This window comes from Polypterus senegalus, chromosome 1, assembly GCF_016835505.1.
Source record: "Polypterus senegalus isolate Bchr_013 chromosome 1, ASM1683550v1, whole genome shotgun sequence".
NCBI lineage: Eukaryota > Metazoa > Chordata > Cladistia > Polypteriformes > Polypteridae > Polypterus > Polypterus senegalus.
The window spans coordinates 189,001,035-189,019,892 of NC_053154.1; the positions used below are offsets into that span (position 1 = coordinate 189,001,035).

General features: G+C 38.0%; 1 protein-coding gene across 4 annotated transcripts in view; it reads left to right on the plus strand.

Annotated features, from left to right (window-relative positions):
* Positions 1-7,394: 7,394 nt before the first annotated feature.
* The window catches only part of LOC120536671 (fibronectin type III and SPRY domain-containing protein 2-like), a 65,566-nt gene continuing 54,102 nt past the window's right edge, over positions 7,395-18,858 (plus strand). For all 4 annotated transcript variants that reach the window (XM_039765124.1, XM_039765132.1, XM_039765131.1 and 1 more), the window contains exons 1-2: positions 7,395-7,428; positions 7,829-7,952. The gene's annotated coding sequence lies outside the window, so the exon portion shown is untranslated. The remainder of the gene's footprint in view (positions 7,429-7,828; positions 7,953-18,858) is intronic.

Sequence of the window (18,858 nt, forward strand, 5' to 3'; positions counted from 1 at the left end):
CACGTCCTTGTCGGTTGATCTGCACAGTCAACGTGTGACTTCGGATTATGTTTCCTGTTAACTAGTTCAACACATTTAAAAACGAAAAGGAAATGTCCGATCGTCTCCACATGCATTGAACGACAAAGCTACTAAACATATTAAGTGAATGGGTGGAACATTTCATCCGAGTGGAGATCAAACGTATAATTGTGAAGAAGGTTAAAAGCAGCAAAGGACGGTACGCACACAAGGCACTGGGGCACTTTAGGTCTCATCGCTCTTTAAGGATGTTTCGATTTGTATTGGTATAGGGAGTTAAAGCTACTAGATAACTAAGTTGTTAGGGTCGAATTTAGCCTAATTAACTGCTTTGTATTTTTTAGGCGACAGGCTTCAATCTACAAACTTTTCACTAGAAAATTTTACAACGATAACTCTGATTAAACATGATCACATTTAAATCTTATTCTTGTCAGGCCACAAGGTTTGCCGCCGCAAAGATAACGTGGAGCTAACATAACAAATGTTTGTAAGCTCTCATTGTCCACTACTCGTTTAAAATATATTTTTTTAATTCAATTTTTCTATGGGGTTTACTTTCTTATTCATATATGAATACTTATAATTAATAATAATAGTAATAGTAATATATTTTAAATAATGATGAGCAGAACAGACACCTGCAGCGCAAGGTACTCTGCTGCTTCTTGGTTACCCACTTGTTTGCTTATTAGTAAATAGAAATAATTCATACCCATCTATCATTTATACATTTTTTTTCATTCAGCAAAAATAGCGTAATAACCAGTTTGTACTTTCTGTATGAATGTAAAAAACATGGTTGCTTAATTAAGGTAGAAGTTCAATGAAGAGAAGGTGTGGGCTAGATCAAAAACCTGCAGCCATAGGAGATCCAGAGGACCGAATATTTAGGACTGCTTTAAAATATGCCCTATCAGAATCAGTATTTACTTTATAGGCCAGGTACACTAACTCATAGTAATTGTTTTCTTTGTAATATTGAAGCAACGTGCAAAACAACACAGAATTCAAAAAAGAAAATAATAATGTTGCATAAAAGGGCAATACAATGTACAAAAATGTCAAAATAGAATTAAATCGGATAAAATATGAAGGGAAAAAAAGCCCTGGGTGTGCAGGTATAATAAAACACTGATTAGAAACTCAGACCTGGTTAATCAGAATAAATTGCAAATAGAAAAAAGCTGTTTAGGTAATGTGTTAGTTTAGCTTTCACCACACAAAGACTTTTGTTGGAAGTAAGTCTTTGGAATAGCTGGTGCCCTGGGTGAGTTGGATTAACAATGAGCTTTGTGGCCCTCTTCCTTACCCTGGACTCATATTGGGTTTGAATGTGTTGTAAGTTTCAGCCTATGATCTTTTCACAGGTTCTGATGAAGCGTTACTGGTTGACCTTAGGGTGAGCAGAGGCAGCGCCAAACCAGACCTGGTCATGATGATGGCTGTGTAGAACTGGAGTAGTATTGCTTGGGAGAGATTAATTTCTTCAACTGGAACAGAAAGACCATTCCTTGATGGGCTTTCTTGATAATATATGTTATGTTTTCATCTAATTTAAGGTTTTGTGACAGCACAGTGCCTAGAAACTGAAATGATTCTGTCATCCCCAAAAGCTGAACCATTTAGAGTAAGAGATTGGTGTGTAGCTGACTATTTCTAGAAATCTATGATCATCTCCTGAGGTTTTTGAATAATAATGTCCAAATTATTATGGCTGCACCACACTGTCAGATGTTTCACCTCTCATCTTAATATGGGCAGAAATTGTTTGAAATGAGATCTGTTAGTATTATGTAATCTGCAAATTTAAGAAGTCTGACATAAATCACCAGAGATAAAATCATCTGTACCTATGTAGTGGAAAGAGTAGTGGAAACAAAGACACAGCCATGAGATGCATAAGTACTAAAGGTCAAACGATTAGACATATATTTGCCCGACTGCATTTACTGTTTCCTTCCTATGAGAAAGTCTATAATCCAATGGCAAATCTGACTGCACTTTTAAAAATAATGGTTTCACAATGACATTTTACTGTATGGTTTCTTATAGTTCCAAGAACCTTTTATTTTTGGTGAAGTTTTTCTTCATATGAATTTGGTTCTTTAGGCTTGGAAATGTTTCTTAATACGTGGACAGAAAAGGAAATCTTTAGTGTATATAGTAGGCTACTACCTAAGATACAACAGATTAAGAAAACAAGAATTTGGCCTGTGTTACTGTATGCAGTAAGAGTCCTTTTAAAATCAGGAACCCACTGAGATTTCAAAAATCGGTTATCATCTACGAGTATCCATGGCTTTTTATGTTACGGATGTAAATGAATAATCGTTTTAGGACCTTCACTTGGAGTATTCTTTAGAGAACCAAAAACGGTAGCCTTGTGAAATCCATCCATCCATCCATTATCCAACCCGCTATATCCTAATTACAGGGTCATGCGGGTCTGCTGGAGCCAATCCCAGCCAACACAGGGCACAAGGCTGGAAACAAACCCTGGGCAGGGCGCCAGCCTTGTAAAATCACTCCCAAGAAATCATTTATTTTTTTAAGAGTGTGGGCAGGTTGACCTATATGGTGCCCAGAGAAGATAACACATATACCACTGCTGGTTACATACAGTAAATATTTTGACCAACTTTAAACCCTAAATTCTGTAGACACCCTCACCATAGATTTTATAAGCATTTTGCAGTTTCGCAATAGCTATTTATTATTAAATTCTCCAGAGTGGTTTAGTAAAGCATTGCCCTTCTGGTATTCACTGATATGAGGCTACAAAAAGGACTGGGGTTTGTTGATTATCTCCTCCAATATCTGCAGTCCTTTTCATCCTTTGGGGTGAATCCCAGAGGAGAGATGCTGAGTATATTGGGAGAAGGATGCTATAAGGATAGAGCTGCCAGGGAAGAGGAGATGAGGAAGGCCTAAGTGAAGGTTTAGTGGTTAGAGAGGACATACAGGTGATGGGTGTAACAGAACAAGATACAGAGGACAGAAAGATATGGAAGAAGATGATCCACTGTGGCAACCCCTAACGGAAGTAGCCGAAAGAAGAAGAAGATCAGATGATGTTTCCAATCATTTCTTCTTTGGCCTTCATCTTGACCTCATCCCCTAAAGCTTCTTCATTCTGTCATCCTCAGCCTTTTGTTTCACAGGCCCAAACCAAAACATCATGAAGTAAGTCACTTGTGATGAAGCAGCATCGTCAAAGAAGGGGAAATTTATATATAAAAAGAAAAACATTGATATGCCTCACTCCAACACCACACCACAAAAATACCCAAATGTCAGAAAAGCAGCCAGGAACCCTCCCCCAATCCTGTCCACTTCTTGTCCCCTAGGTGTTCTACTTTTTTTTTCTTCAAAAGACTTTGGTCAGTCAACACCAAATTAATTTCGTAACATCTAAATGATCATTATTGTGTATAGTGGTATACACTATCATGAGTATACTAAATTATACTCATACCAGCTGGGTATCCTCATCTATTCACTCTGCTTTGCCTGCTGAGGGTTGAGGGCAAAGCTTCTGCTCTCAGATTCCGTCTTTAGTATGGCCCTACGTGACTCGCTGGAGAGCCCGAGGAAGCTGACTCTGCAGTTCCAGCATCCCGTGCAAGCGCAACATAGCCTCACAGTAGCACCAAATCTCACTTTCTCAGGAATGTAAAAAATAAAAAATAAAACAATAACCAGATCGATGGAAGGAAGGCGCTAACACATATCACTAGCAAATCAGTTGTAATTTTTAAAGCGCAGACAATATAACATGACATTATGCTATTATTAAAGGAGCGAGTTTCGGGAAAACAACAGATTAGATTTGGACAGGAAAGCTACTTCCTTTTCTGGGAACTGCGTGCAAGTATTTCCATTTCTACCTGTTGTGTTTTACACAATCGCTTAGATTAAACTGGCCTGATAAAATGATCATGTTATGTTTTGGAGACTTATCTGGCGTTTCTTGTTTTTAACATTACAGTCCGCGTATATTGAATTTCGATTGTTACAGTATATCGGTTATCCAGTGTTTGAAGGCGATACTGTCTGTGTGTCAGAGATTTACTTTGCCCTTCGAAAAGTAACCTTATTAATTTATTCTCTTCAGTATCAACATGTAGCTTACATTTTGAAGTTCTGCTTTATTATGGATCGCAAATTAGCAACACAATTATTTATTGTATTTTAAACTATACACGAATAAAATTTAAATAAATACTACTTTGGATATTCATAAGATATTGCGTGATATTCTGAGAAAAAGGTGTTTAAACAAAGTACACCTGTCTGGATAAATAAAACCCCAGCACTATTGCCTCGCTTTAATATACCTAACGTTCATTGGTTACCGGATTTGGTTTATACTAAAGTACTCAGCTTGTGTCGCGTTGTACATTTATTTACAGCTCTATCAATTTACGGGTTTTTACTTAGCAACCGGAAGTTGCCTTGTCGTTAATATTCGCCATTTCACGTTCCTATAGGACAAAGGAACGAACAAGTTAAACGCCAGTGCTAGATAAAGCTATTCATTTTCGGAGTCTGTTTTCTCTTTGTGGCGCAGGAAGGCTGATACTCAAACAGCATCCACACGCACGGATACAATAGACGCCTGTTACAAGACAGCAACTTTATCCTCATCACAATTAAACATCTGTTATGCCAATGCCAGCAGCTTAAAATCACGGTGATTATTATTATTATTATTATTATTATTATTATTATTATTATTATTATTATTATTATTTTCATCGAGATCTGCAAAACCGTTTTAAAAATACCGTCCTGGAATGAAGACGCTATAAATACCACATCATAGAAAGCAACGTCTGAATTTTAAGATTGAAAAGTATCTGCTCTTTTGGTCTATAACGTTCATTTCCCACTCCTAGCTGTCCCGGTCTTAATTATTTTCGTATCTTCAATACTATATCAAGTCAGCTCATTTTTAAACAAACGTTTCTATTTTAACAATTCAATGTGCCTCATAATTTGACTTTCTCATTTTTGCCCGAAATCCCAGACTATTTTAAATTGTTGCTATATAATCATTTCAGTTTTTTTTTTAAATACAATATGTCCAGTGCTGAGTGGCATGGTGGAGTAGTGGTATAGGGCTGCTGTCTTGCAACAAGGAGGCCAGGGTTCACATCCTGTGTCATTCCTGTGTGGAGTTTGCATGTTGTCCCTGTATCTACATGGGTTTCCTCCAGCTGATTTGGTTTCCTCCCACAGTCTTGATAAATTGTACTTTCACGCTGAGATGGGCTGGTGTCCTGTCCAGAGATTGTTTCTGCCTTGTGTTCTATGCTCACTGGGTTAGGCTTCACCTTCACAGCAACCCTGCTCAGGATAAAACAGATTTGGAAAATGGATGGACAATGGAGCATTATCTGTATTTATTCTGTTTTTGTTGTACTGGTCACTTTGGTAGACTTAATTGGTTCAGTTGCTTTGTAAAGCACCTCAGGATGGTCTGTCAACTGTTTATTCAATTTAAGGTTGCTTTAAATGTAATTTTTTTACTGTGTTGTTAATTAAGGTTTACATGAGTTGATCACTTTTAAGAACATTTGTTACCTGCTAATAATGCTTTATTTGAATTGTTAACTAGAGTTAAATATTCATTGTGTGAAGTGTGCTTTCTTTCTTAACATAGTATATCTCCCCAACACTAAGGATCCTCCTAAACCCCAGCATTCCATTATAAAGAAATTAAACTCTTTCACTAGGATCGATTTACCTGATTTACATAAAATAATTTCTGAAATGAAACCCTCCACCTGCGTCCTTGACCCAATACCAACAAATTATTTCAAAGAAGTATCGGGCGTGCTAATTGACAATATTCTGGACATAGTTAATTCGTCATTAGATACGGGGATCTTCCCAGACTGTCTTAAGACTGCTGTAGTTAAACCCCTACTTAAGAAACATAATCTCGACCCCTCGGCTCTTGAAAATTTTAGACCCATCTCTAACCTGCCTTTCTTAAGTAAAATTCTGGAGACGGCAGTCATTATGCAGTTAAATGACCACCTAAATAAACATGCTATTCTTGATAAATTTCAGTCGGGTTTTAGAACAAATCACAGTACAGAAACTGCACTTGTTAAAGTAGTAAATGACTTGCGGGTAAATGCAGACAGAGGCCAATTATCTGTTCTCATCCTCTTAGATCTGAGTGCCGCATTTGACACCATTGATCATAATATTCTTAGAAATCGCCTTAGTCAATGGGTGGGCCTCTCTGGCAGTGTCTTAAATTGGTTTGAATCCTACCTGACAGGGAGAAAATTCTTTGTGAGTTGTGGTAATTACAGCTGAAAGACACATGATATCCAATATGGTGTTCCACAAGGCTCTATCCTGGGTCCGCTGCTCTTCTCAATCTACATGCTTCCGTTAGGTCAGATTATCTCAGGGAACAACGTGAGCTACCACAGCTATGCTAGTGACACACAGCTGTATTTATCAATAGCACCTGATGACCCTGATTCTCTTGATTCACTAACACAATGTCTGACTTGTATCTCAGAATGGATGAATAGTAACTTTCTCAAGTTAAATAAAGAGAAAACTGAAATCGTAGTGATTGGCAATAATGGATACAATGTGGCTATTAGAAATAAACTGGATACATTAGGATTAAAAGTCAAGACGGAGGTAAAAAGCTTAGGGGTAATTGTTGACTGTAATCTGAATTTTAAATCGCATATTAATCAGATCACTAGGACATCATTTTTTCACTTAAGAAACATAAGTAAAGTTAGACTTCTTATATCACTGAAAGATGCTGAGAAATTAGTTCACGCGTTTGTTTTCAGTCGACTAGATTACTGTAATGCACTCCTCTCAGGACTACCCAAGAAAGACATAAATCACTTGCAACGAGTGCAGAATGCAGCTGCTAGAATCCTAACTAGGAAAAGAAAATCCGAACACAATGTCTGACACCTTATATTCCAAATCGTAACCTCAGATCCTCAAATGAGTGTCTCCTTAGAATTCCAAGAACAAAACTTAAAAGAAGTGGTGAGGCGGCCTTCTGCTGTTATGCACCTAAAATCTGGAATAGCCTGCCAATAGGAATTCACCAGGCTTATATGGTGGAGCACTTTAAAAAAACTGCTGAAAACACATTACTTTAACATGGCCTTCTCATAACTTCACTGTAATTAAAATCCTGATACTCTGTATGTTCAATTCATCATAATAACGATTCATGGTGGCTCTAAAATCTGTACTAACCCCTACTCTCTCTTCTGTTTCCTTTTCCGGTGTCCTTTTGGCGGTGACTTGCGCCACCACCATCTACTCAAAGCACCGTGATGTTCCAACAATGATGGATAGATTAAAAGCCAGAAGTCTGTATGACCATCAACATCAAGTGACTCCGTGAGAACCCCAACTACAAAGAGGACTATTTAATTTATGTTAGGTAGACTGGGCGGTCCCGTGGCCTGGAACCCCTGCAGATTTTTTTTTTTTTTCCAGCCGTCTGGAGTTTTTTTCTGTTTTTTCTGTCCACCCTGGCCATCGGACCTTACTCCTTTTCTATGTTAACTAATGTTGTCTTATTTTAATTTCTTATTTTGTCTTTTATTTTTCTTTTCTTCATTATGTAAAGCACTTTGAGCTACTTTTTGTATGAAAATGTACTATATAAATAAATGTTGTTGTTGTTCTTTTTCTTTCTTTCTTTCTTTCTTTCTTTCTTTCTTTCTTTCTTTCTTTCTTTCTTCCATTTCAGTTTAATAAATATGCTAAACTGAAAAAATTGCTGTGTCATTTACAGGTCGTTTCCGAGTCCTTGGGCGAGGATAAAATCAAATAATCTAATCAATCTAAAATATTAAAAAACAGAGGAGCTGAAGATCTTCAGAGACGTCTAGAGGAAAGAGAGAGTCTGAAAGTACCTGGTAGGAAATGTGTTTGTTTGTTTAAGGCTGCTTTAGTTCCTCTGTGGTAATTCCTCTTATTTAAGTTGATTGTTTACAGCTTTATCCTTTTAAAATAATTTAAACTTGGAAGTTTATATCTAAAATTGAGTGAGTTTGGGAACTTTGGCTCCTGAGTAACCTTTCTGTGACTGGGGAGATTTTTTCATTTGTGCTATGAGTGTGTAGAGGAAAGACGCAACTATCTGAGCGTTAGCCACTATTCTGGATAGTCGCTCTGTTCATGGGAGTAGGGTGGGATTAAGACTTTGAAACATTGGAATCTTCTCGCTATAATACATATGTGGTTTGTCCTTTCTTGGGGTTCCAGTCATAAGATTTCTGATTACTTCCTACATACTCACAGATCCAGTCCAATTTTGCAGAATTTGCATTAATTTACCTCTGAATACTATAAATCTTGTCTTTGTAAGGTGCTATGGTCTCATATTGTGAAAAGGAATTATATGTTGCATGCAAAGTAATGAAAGCATTCTAAACTCTTTTTATGCCAGCTAAGGATTTTGCCTGGCAGGAACCAGTGCTGAATGGGACACCAATGCACCGTTGAACCCACTCACACACACAGCCAAACTTATACAGCGTCAATTTAAAATGGATATGAAATATGCATGCATTTGGGAATCTGCAGTGAAAGCCCACATTATTAAAACAACAATTTATTTCTTGTATAGCCCAAAAGAACACAAGGAATGCCTCAACGGGCTTTAAAAGGTCCTGTCTTTTGCCAAAAAAAAAAAAAAAATTGCAGGTAAAAAAAAGAGAAACAACGTTGGGAAGGGTAACTCAGAGAGAAACCCTCTTCTGGTAGGTTGGGTGTGCAGTGGGACTCAGAAATGGGGTAAATACAACACACAAAATGTAGCACAAGTGTTCCTCTCCACAGAGCTAAATGACCTATCATTATTCTTCACCCCATGTAGGTGCAATGTGCGGCAACAACTCTCAGGGCAAATTGCAAGAATCTAATATACTACTTCAAAACTAATACATATGAGGATTCAGAATTGTTTAAATACATTAAAACAAAGTAGAAACTAATTAACATAAATGAAAAACAACAATATCTGTCTATCAGAACCACTGCCAGATTGTAGAAAAGGAGTAAGACAAGCCAGATAGAGTTGGAGTCCTGGAGACCTTTGCACGCCTATTGGCCATCGTACAGCTGAGTCAGTGCTGGGCCGGCCAATCTGATGAAAGGATCCTTCTCTCCCATGATTCCAGTGCTCCTTTATCTGAGATGACATTTTCATAGGCACCCAAACAACTTTGCATTAGAACAGTGGCACCAAGTGCTACATGAGGATGCATATACATATGTAGAACATGAAAAGTCTAAAATAAGGAAACGGTATCATCAAGCTCATTTAATTCAATTTAGGCTCACATGGCAGAGCCATTCCTGGTGGCACTGGCTCAAAGCACAAACCTGAAAAATATAAACAAGTACTGTAATACAGGATAGTCAATGCTAGTGTGTTTTCTTCATTATGTGATGCAACCATTAACATTTTACTTTATTGTTTTCTTTGTTCCATATCAAATTAAGACTGATTGATGTGTTACATTCCAGTAACCATTTTCATAAATATGAAACAAATCTATGGGAAGTACAGCAGGTTGGTAATTTGAAGGATCCTGATGAGTGGCAACATGTTGCTTTCTAGTAGGATGTGCAAATAACAATTTGTATCTGTCCATGTAGAAGCACAATAATTACTTTTAATAATACTATTAAAAACAAAGAACAGTTTTGGGGAAACTTCCAGTTCTGATCAGACTTATTCCATAGAAAGTATGTCACCATCCAGGCTGACACATCTGCTTTCTCAACTCGCCTGCATAGGTCATGTACCAGCATGGTCTATGAATCATATAGAAGGAAGCTTGCTGGCATAACACATTACTGTTGTGATATTTTAACTGAATGTGGGTATGAGTCTGCATATAGTGGAAAATAATGCACTATTATGGCTTCTGTTGTGGACCTTTTCCATTTCTGAAGGTCATTGAAAGTCATACACTTGCTCCCCATTACACCCTACTTTAATAAAAGTGACCAGACCTGGGAATATTTTCAATTATGATCAATAACAGCAAGGAAGGTGACCAAATTCCTAAGTGCAGCAATTGAGAACTTGAACTGAAAATATTGGGACTTAGTCAAGCGATATTCCACTTCAGGCAGTGAATATTATTAATAGCAAGTTGATTTTTCAAACAAATGTGGGTTAAGGGTGATATAGCCAAAGATGATTTCATACACTACACTACACCGGAAAACTTAATTCTTAAATAACAAAGGATAAGGAGGGAATAACACACACACACACACTTTGCCTGGCCTCTAGTGGAGGAGAGCCACTGTTCTTTGCATGTTCTGGAGATATAGCACTTAGATTTAGGCTGCCAATTAAGAAGACAACAGTTTTAAACTTTAAACTGCAGTAAAGCTAATGACAGTAATATTGGCTGTGTCATCTTGCCAGGATGAGGAATATGTTAACATAGTATGCCGAAACCTGCTTAATCCAATCTAGGGTAGTGAGGGCCTACCCTTGCATTATTGGGTATCAGTCCATTGCAAAGCCCATTCATACACACACCCACACTCACAATTTGGAACTGCAAGTTAACGGTTAACTGTTAACTTAATCTAAATGTTTTAGGGGATGTGGGAGTAAGAAAGGGGATGAACATGTACACTGTTACATAGACAAAGAATGTACATTGGATCTGTTAGGTAGCAATGCTTACCACTGTGCTACTGTACTGCCTTTTGCATATATTCATTTATCCAGATTGTCTGATTAAATGAATGTGGTATTGATTTAATTGGGACTTTTGCAATGTGTTTTTGTGCTAGTTTGTTATTAGGTAGAAAGTGGGTAGATGGGGAGATCCTCTTTTATATTTTAAGCCAGAAAATTGTGCATTTGTGTGATTAAAAAAGCCATTTATTTTTTAATTTAACAAACCCATCTATACATTTTCTGAACCTGTTTAATTTAGTTCAGTGTTACAGAGTCTATCCTGGGATTGTCGGCACAAGGAAAGAATTAATGCTGGACAGCCCACTGTAAGGCACAGTAATGCACATTTCATCACACCAGGACAGTTTAAAATGCCAGTCCATATAACTTGCACATCCTTGAGTAATTAGATTAAAGATGGAGTACTTGGAGAAAGTAAAGTGGACACTCTATCTATCTATCTATCTATCTATCTATCTATCTATCTATCTATCTATCTATCTATCTATCTATCTATCTATCTATCTATCTATCTATCTATCTATCTATCTACAGTGCATCCAGAAAGTATTCACAGTGCATCTCTTTTTCCACATTTTGTTATGTTACAGTCTGTTGTGATGTTAGATTTTGCATATAACTTGATAAATGTTTTGTATGTCTTTATTTATAATTTAGGCAAACCAATGTAATTTAGTGGTACTTTGGAGAGAGGCATTCGTGTTTGCCAAACCCCACCACTCCCCCCCTCCCTCAAAATTTATGACTTTTCCTTGTAATTTTACGACAGGATTTGGGGGATGTGTCTTAAACCAGTTTGCGCGTGTTTCTCTGCTAAAGTCTTTCTCCCATCTCCCACACAAAGCCAGGTTAGCTTAACATATGGTCTTGGAGGGTTGCAGGTGTTAAGATGTACTATTCCCCCCATTGGTCTGAGATATGGCTGTCTGGATTGGCCGTAGGGGCTGGATAGAAAACCTATAAATTTGCTTGCTCAACCATATTCTCTCTCTCTAACCAACATATGATGAAAAAGCATCTCTCTTGCTAACCTGTGATGATGAAGACAATACAATGAAGAGCACAGCTCAGCAGCCATATTGAACAGACATGTGGCTGAAAGCTGAGCACCAACGATGCTTTAACTAGAGACATTTTAAGTAACTACAAGTCTGTGTGCCACCTGAATTACACATCACCATTTTATCAGGTTGTATGGCTGCCAATATTCAAATGTACTTTGCATTTTGTTATTATTTATGAATATTATCAGTAATACATTATTTTATGTGTAACTTAACTCCTGCTTGTCTTTTTACTACATCTAAATGCCTGAGGTTATAGATATAGATGGGAAGGTGGGGATAAGTTATAAATAATAATACCTTATAAACAGTGGTAAGTCTGTGAGATTAGGCATTCTAAGGCTACATATTAATAATACAACAACAACAACAACATTTATTTATATAGCACATTTTCATACAAACAGTAGCTCAAAGTGCTTTACATAATAAAGAATAGAAAAATAAACGACACAATAAGAAAAACAAAATAAATCAACATTAATTAACATCGAATAAGAGTAAGGTCCAATGGCCAGGGGGGACAGAAAAAACAAAAAAAAATTCCAGACGGCTGGAATAGGGGAAAGTAGAGCAATATATACATTACTCTACCAAGATAAAACACGGCCTTATTCCAAAATGGATTAAATTCATTTTTTTTCTCAGAATTCTACACACAACACCCCATAATGACAATGTGAAAAAGTTTACTTGAGGTTTTGCAAATTTATTAAAAATAAAAAAACTGAGAAATCACATGTACATAAGTATTCACAGCCTTTGCTCAATACTTTGTCGATGCACCTTTGGCAGCAATTACAGCCTCGAGTCTTTTTGAATACGATGCCACAAGCTTGGCACACCTATCCTTGGCCAGTTTCGCCCATTCCTCTTTGCAGCACCTCTCAAGCTCTATCAGGCTGGATGGGAAGCGTCGGTGCACAGCCATTTTAAGATCTCTCCAGAGATGTTTAATCGGATTCAAGTTTGGGCTCTGGCTGGGCCACTGACGGACATTCACAGAGTTGTCCTGAAGCCACTGCTTTGATATCTTGGCTGTGTGCTTAGGGTCGTTGTCCTGCTGAAAGATGAACCGTCTCCCCAATCTGAGGTCAAGAGCGCTCTGGAGCAGGTTTTCATCCAGGATGTCTCTGTACATTGCTGCTGTCATCTTTCCCTTTATCTTGACTAGTCTCCCAGTTCCTGCCTCTGAAAAACATCCCCACAGCATGATGCTGCCACCACCATGCTTCACTGTAGGGATGGTATTGGACTGGTGATGAGCGGTGCCTGGTTTCCTCCAAACGTGATGCCTGGCATTCACACCAAAGAGTTCAATCTTTGTCTCATCAGACCAGAGAATTTTGTTTCTCATGGTCTGAGAGTCCTTCCTTCAGGTGCCTTTTGGCAAACTCCAGGCGGGCTGCCATGTGCCTTTTACTAAGGAGTGGCTTCCGTCTGGCCTCTCTACCATACAGACCTGATTGGTGAATTGCTGCAGATGGTTGTCCTTCTGGAAGGTTCTTCTCTCTCCACAAAGGACCTCTGGAGCTCTGACAGAGTGACCATTGGGTTCTTGGTCACCTCCCTGACTAAGGCCCTTCTCCCCCGATCGCTCAGTTTAGATGGCCGGCCAGCTCTAGGAAGAGTCCTGGTGGTTTTGAACTTCTTCCGCTTACGGATGATGGAGGCCACTGTGCTCATTGGGACCTTCAAAGCAGCAGAAATTTTTCTGTAACCTTCCCCAGATTTGTGCCTCAAGACAATCCTGTCTCAGAGGTCTACATACAATTCCTTTGACTTCATGCTTGGTTTGTGCTCTGACATGAACTGTCAACCGTGGGACCTTATATAGACAGGTGTGTGCCTTTCCAAATCATGTCCAATCAACTGAGTTTACCACAGGTGGACTCCAATGAAGCTGCAGAAACATCTCAAGGATGATCAGGGGAAACAGGATGCACCTGAGCTCAATTTTGAGCTTCATGGCAAAGGCTGTGAATACTTATGTACATGTGCTTTCTCAATTTTTTTATTTTTAATAAATTTGCAAAAATCTCAAGTAAACTTTTTTCACGTTGTTATTATGGGGTGTTGCGTGTAGAATTCTGAGGAAAAAAATGAATTTAATCCATTTTGGAATAAGGCTGTAACATAAAAAAATGTGGAAAAAGTGATGCGCTGTGAATACTTTCTGGATGCACTCTATCTATCTATCTATCTATCTATCTATCTATCTATCTATCTATCTATCTATCTATCCATCTATCTATTTACTTGTGGAACCTTATACAGTAAAACTTTTGTTGTAGATGACTGTTTTTTTAAGCAGAATATACCTTTGTATGCTTTTGAGAGCCAAGGCCAGTACTATTTCATTTATGGTGCCACATTCACCCATGAGGTGAACATAGCTCCTTTATGGAGTAACTACTTATTCTCCAAGTAAGTGGTGACTGAAGGTTGAGAAGACTTTATATTAATGATTAAGCTTTCTTTGTAATGCATACATTCAGAGTCTAAGCAGGTTTTATTCATCCAACAGTGAGCGCAGTAGGCAAATCCAACATAAATGAAGCACACAGCCATATTTCTAGCAGAACAGCGGACAACCTCAATATCCTAAATTTCCCCTTGGGCGAAATATAGTGCGTACTTACTTATTATCTATCTATCCATACACCAATGTTTTTCAAGAGATACTTTATTTTTTACAGTGTGTCAAGAACATGAAGTTTATTTTTAACCTGCTTGTGAACTTGTCTGGCTAAATAATATATTCAACAAGGCTGTCTGGTTTTCTTTCCGTTTTGCAATTACAGCAAATGATTGGTAACTTTAAACTACCCTTGTGTGAGTGAATGAATGTGGGTTGTGGTGGACATGTGTGTCAATTACAAGATATAGTCAAGGACAACAGCCTTGAGGGAATTTTGCAAATTTATTTCACAGCAATGCTTTAAAATTTGGGAGGAGACCAGAGGTCATTTGAGAAAGCCACATAGATGTGTGGAGATGGCTGTACTATACAATGACTTTGACTTCAATCAATCTTTAAAATCAAAGTGGTTTAACAGTCATTATCTTTTTTTTAATTTGGTGATAGTTTTGACATTGATGGGTGCTGCATAAACATATATTTCAAACTTTTTTGGATATGCTTTATTAATCCCCATGGGGAAATTGTCTTTGTACAGCACCATGGAGCAATTTTCAGGATAAGGACCTTGCTCATCACATATATACTTCTCAACAAGTTGTGTAATACATTAAAAATGAACAGAAGAACGCATTAATTTTAATAGTGTATAATTATGAAAATCCTAAATTACATATCTCCTTTAAATCTTTGTGTACTAAAATAGAGTAATAACATTTGTAATGTCATGGTCCTTTGTCATACAGCTGTTTATAAAATTGACATAAAATATGTATATTTTATTCCTTCATTAAACGGGTAAAGAAGAATTGTGGATATTGTTCATAGAATATTCCAGTAGTCATCTTCACCACTGAAAAATCTTGCCGTGTTACGATGATGAATCACAAATAAACCCTGTGCATACATACTCCTGCCTGAATGAAAGCTGAGTAGGAAGTTGGAATCATTATATATACAGTGTGAAAGATAAGGGGCACTCTCGCTCCCTTGAACCCCTGTCCAAAACTCCAGACACCATATAAAAGTCCACAATTTGACTTTATTTAAATGCCACAGTGCACAAAGCACCCTCTCCTCCACTATATTCATAAGCAATCACTAACCAATACAATAAATCAATCCTCCAACTCCCAGACGCGTTGCCACCCTTACACCCAGCTCAGCTCCCCGTCTGGGAGCTCCCATAGTCCTTTTATACATCCTGACCCAGAAGTTTTCCAATCCCCAGTCCATGCGACTCTCAATCCCTTCCGGGTCAGGTACAAGTCCTTTCCTTCTTTCCGGAAGCCTGTCATTCCCCATTGCCATGTGTGCTTTCGGGGCGTAGGGAAAATACCTGTTATTCCTCCCTGCAGCGTCAACTAGTGGCCCTCATGGCATCCAGCAGGGCTGCGTATAAAAACTATAATGTCCATGATGCCCTGCTGGTCTTCTGGGGACCTCCATACTGCAAGGAGGGCTCCACCTGGCGGCTTGGGGGTATTGGCCGGGATAAACGGCCGGCTATTCACCACAACAGGTAGTATGTTTATATTTTGCATTTTTATTTCTAAACATCAGTGACATTGTGGAACTTTGTCCTCACAGCACCAAGTACTTGTGTTTGATATTGGCACACTTACTGATGGTGTAATGTGTACACATTTGGTTTTCTCATGTTTGCTATCTCAGTCCTGAACATATAAGTGTTATCTGAATTGGCGACTCTAAATGACCATGAACAATGCAGGAATCAACCCAGGGTAGAACTCCTCTCAGTCTCAGTGCACACACTTGCACACACACACGCACACACACAATATATATATATAATCATATTGGGACAGTTTAGAGTTCTGGTCAACCCAATATGCGTGTATGAATCCTGGCTCAGGTAGTTTCTGGGCTTTGCTACAAGTACTCTGTCATAGATCCAAGTGTGATATGCAGGTTAACAGGTGGCTCTAAACCACGGGTGTCGAACTCCGGCCCTCGAGGGCCGCAGTGGCTGCATGTTTTTATTCTAATCATCTTCTTCATTAGTGAGCCATTTTTACTGCTAATTAACTTCTTTTGCCTTCATTTTAATTAACTTGACTCAGGCCCCTTAGTTGTCTCTTTTTCCTTAATTAGTAGCCAAACAATAATGAGACATCAAACAAGCCACCACATGACCAGCTCACCTGTGCCCATCACACAATATCTGAAAATAAAGAAAGGTGATGGTCTCGGTAAGGTTGATTTCTCAGGTCACCAAAACATTTTGATGGTGCTCTTAGAAAAAAACAGAAAATTAACAGATTTGGAAATGTCTGCTGTGGCAGAATGAGAGCAGCAACAAACCATTGAATTAAATAACTGGTTAATTTAACAGCAAGAATCAGCTTCTCATTAAGAGACTGGTTGGAGTGAAATTGGTTGGAGTTTTGAAATCCCAGTTTAGCTGGTCATCTGTTGGCTCATTTCACTTCTCATTTCTATTGAAATGAAGGGAAAAGGAGTTAAATTAGCAGTGGAAACTACTCAGTGATGAGGAAAAGTGTTGGAATGAAAACCTGTAGCCACTGCGGCCCTCCAGGCCCGGAGTTCGACACCCCTGCTCTAAAACTGACCCGGTATATAGGATTGTGGGAGTGTGTTAATATAATGTACCCTGTGCCTTTTACACAATGTTGCGATCCGAAACTGAAATGGGCAGATACATTAAACTGAAGGATGGATATGGAAATTGTCAAATATGAGCGTGCACCTAAGATTTATGGTCCAGTGTGACAATGCAGGGCAGCAAGCAATAATTGTTAAAAAAAAAAAGGTAAAAAAAAGAAACACACTTAGCAAATTATAGAAGCAAAAAGTCTAAAGATCAATTTTTAATGAAAAAGGAGCTGAGACAAAACCTTAACATCAAACTTGTCAATAATAAAAAAATATATAGATTTACATCAGGAAATGAGAAAAAAAAATGTATAATGTGAAACTGATGTTAGCATGTTAACAGCAAAGGCAGATAAGGGAATGTCATTTTGATCATCAAGGAAAAGTAAGATAAAAAAGCCAACAAAATGGAATTACACATGACAAAAGAGACAATGCAAATGTATTTAGTGATACATCATATTTAGCAGAAAATGTAACAAAAGTGCACATTTTTGACAGACGTAAAACCCTTTACCACAGCGTTCAATGAATCTGTTTTAAGAAAGCTATTGCATAAAAATAGTGGTAGTGACACTACTATGATTGTTATTTTTCAAAATCTCATCAATCAGCCTTTAAACAAGTTGATACTTGACATGTGATTATATTCTTACAAATAAATATTTTAAATGTAAATCAGAAATGTATCTTTCAAATATTATTTGAAGAAAAACAATACTATTGTATTGTACCATTCAAGACACTTGGATGGCCATGCCTGAGCATGTTGTAGTATGTCTTATATGGGTATGATGATGAAAGGTATTTTGTATGAAAAAGCTAGAAAAAAATGGATGTCTGAAGTATCTGCAAAGGTATTACAAATCAACATAATGTTAAAATTGACAGCTTAAAATGAATTAATTTGCATTACACATAGCAAACCTATAACCTCTGCCCAATGTGTTGGGGTTCACGTGAAGCTTGGTGGAGTTTGGCTGTGTTCTAGACAAGCTCCGCACCCCAACCCCACAATTACTCTCTTTTCTATGAATTAACATAAAAAAAATTTCTATCTAAGCCTTACATCTTGTTTGTTGCTGGTTGATATGGATTGTTCAGGATGAAAGCATCACCTTGCTTCTCTACACTCAAGTCCAGTGAAGAAAACCCAGAGGAATTTGGCAGAGGCCAGAATGGCGGCAGATAATGCTGGGGCGGTTTCGATTGTTGACCAATTGAAGGCCTTCGTCTATGAGCAAAACACTCTTTTAAGTGTTACATTGAATGCAACCATACAAAGTAGTTTTTTGGATCTTCAGGGAAACGTTGAACTCAGAAGTGGACAACAGGAACTCATCCATCTTTATGCAGGTTCATACTCAAGTTGAGCAGCATGACACCGAAATTCACTCCCTCCGTATGGAAACACAAGCTCTCCAGAAGAAGAAGATAGAAGTAGGTGAGACAACATTAGAATTACTGGGATCCCATAAAATGCCTAGAAGGAGAAAATGTTTGATTTCCTGAAAAAAATGACCTGTATGGTTCCTGTCTGTCCCAAATTTTAGGCCTGAAGTGATGCAGGCACATAGGATATATTCAAGAGACAGTGACACTACACTTCCACGTCCAATTTTATTCAAGCTGCTTTGTTATTCTGACAGAGTTACCATCCTGAAGGAGGCATGTCAACTACAAAATGTAACCTATGAAGACTGGAAGATATACTTCTACACTGATTATTCTATGCAAGGCCAAGTCTC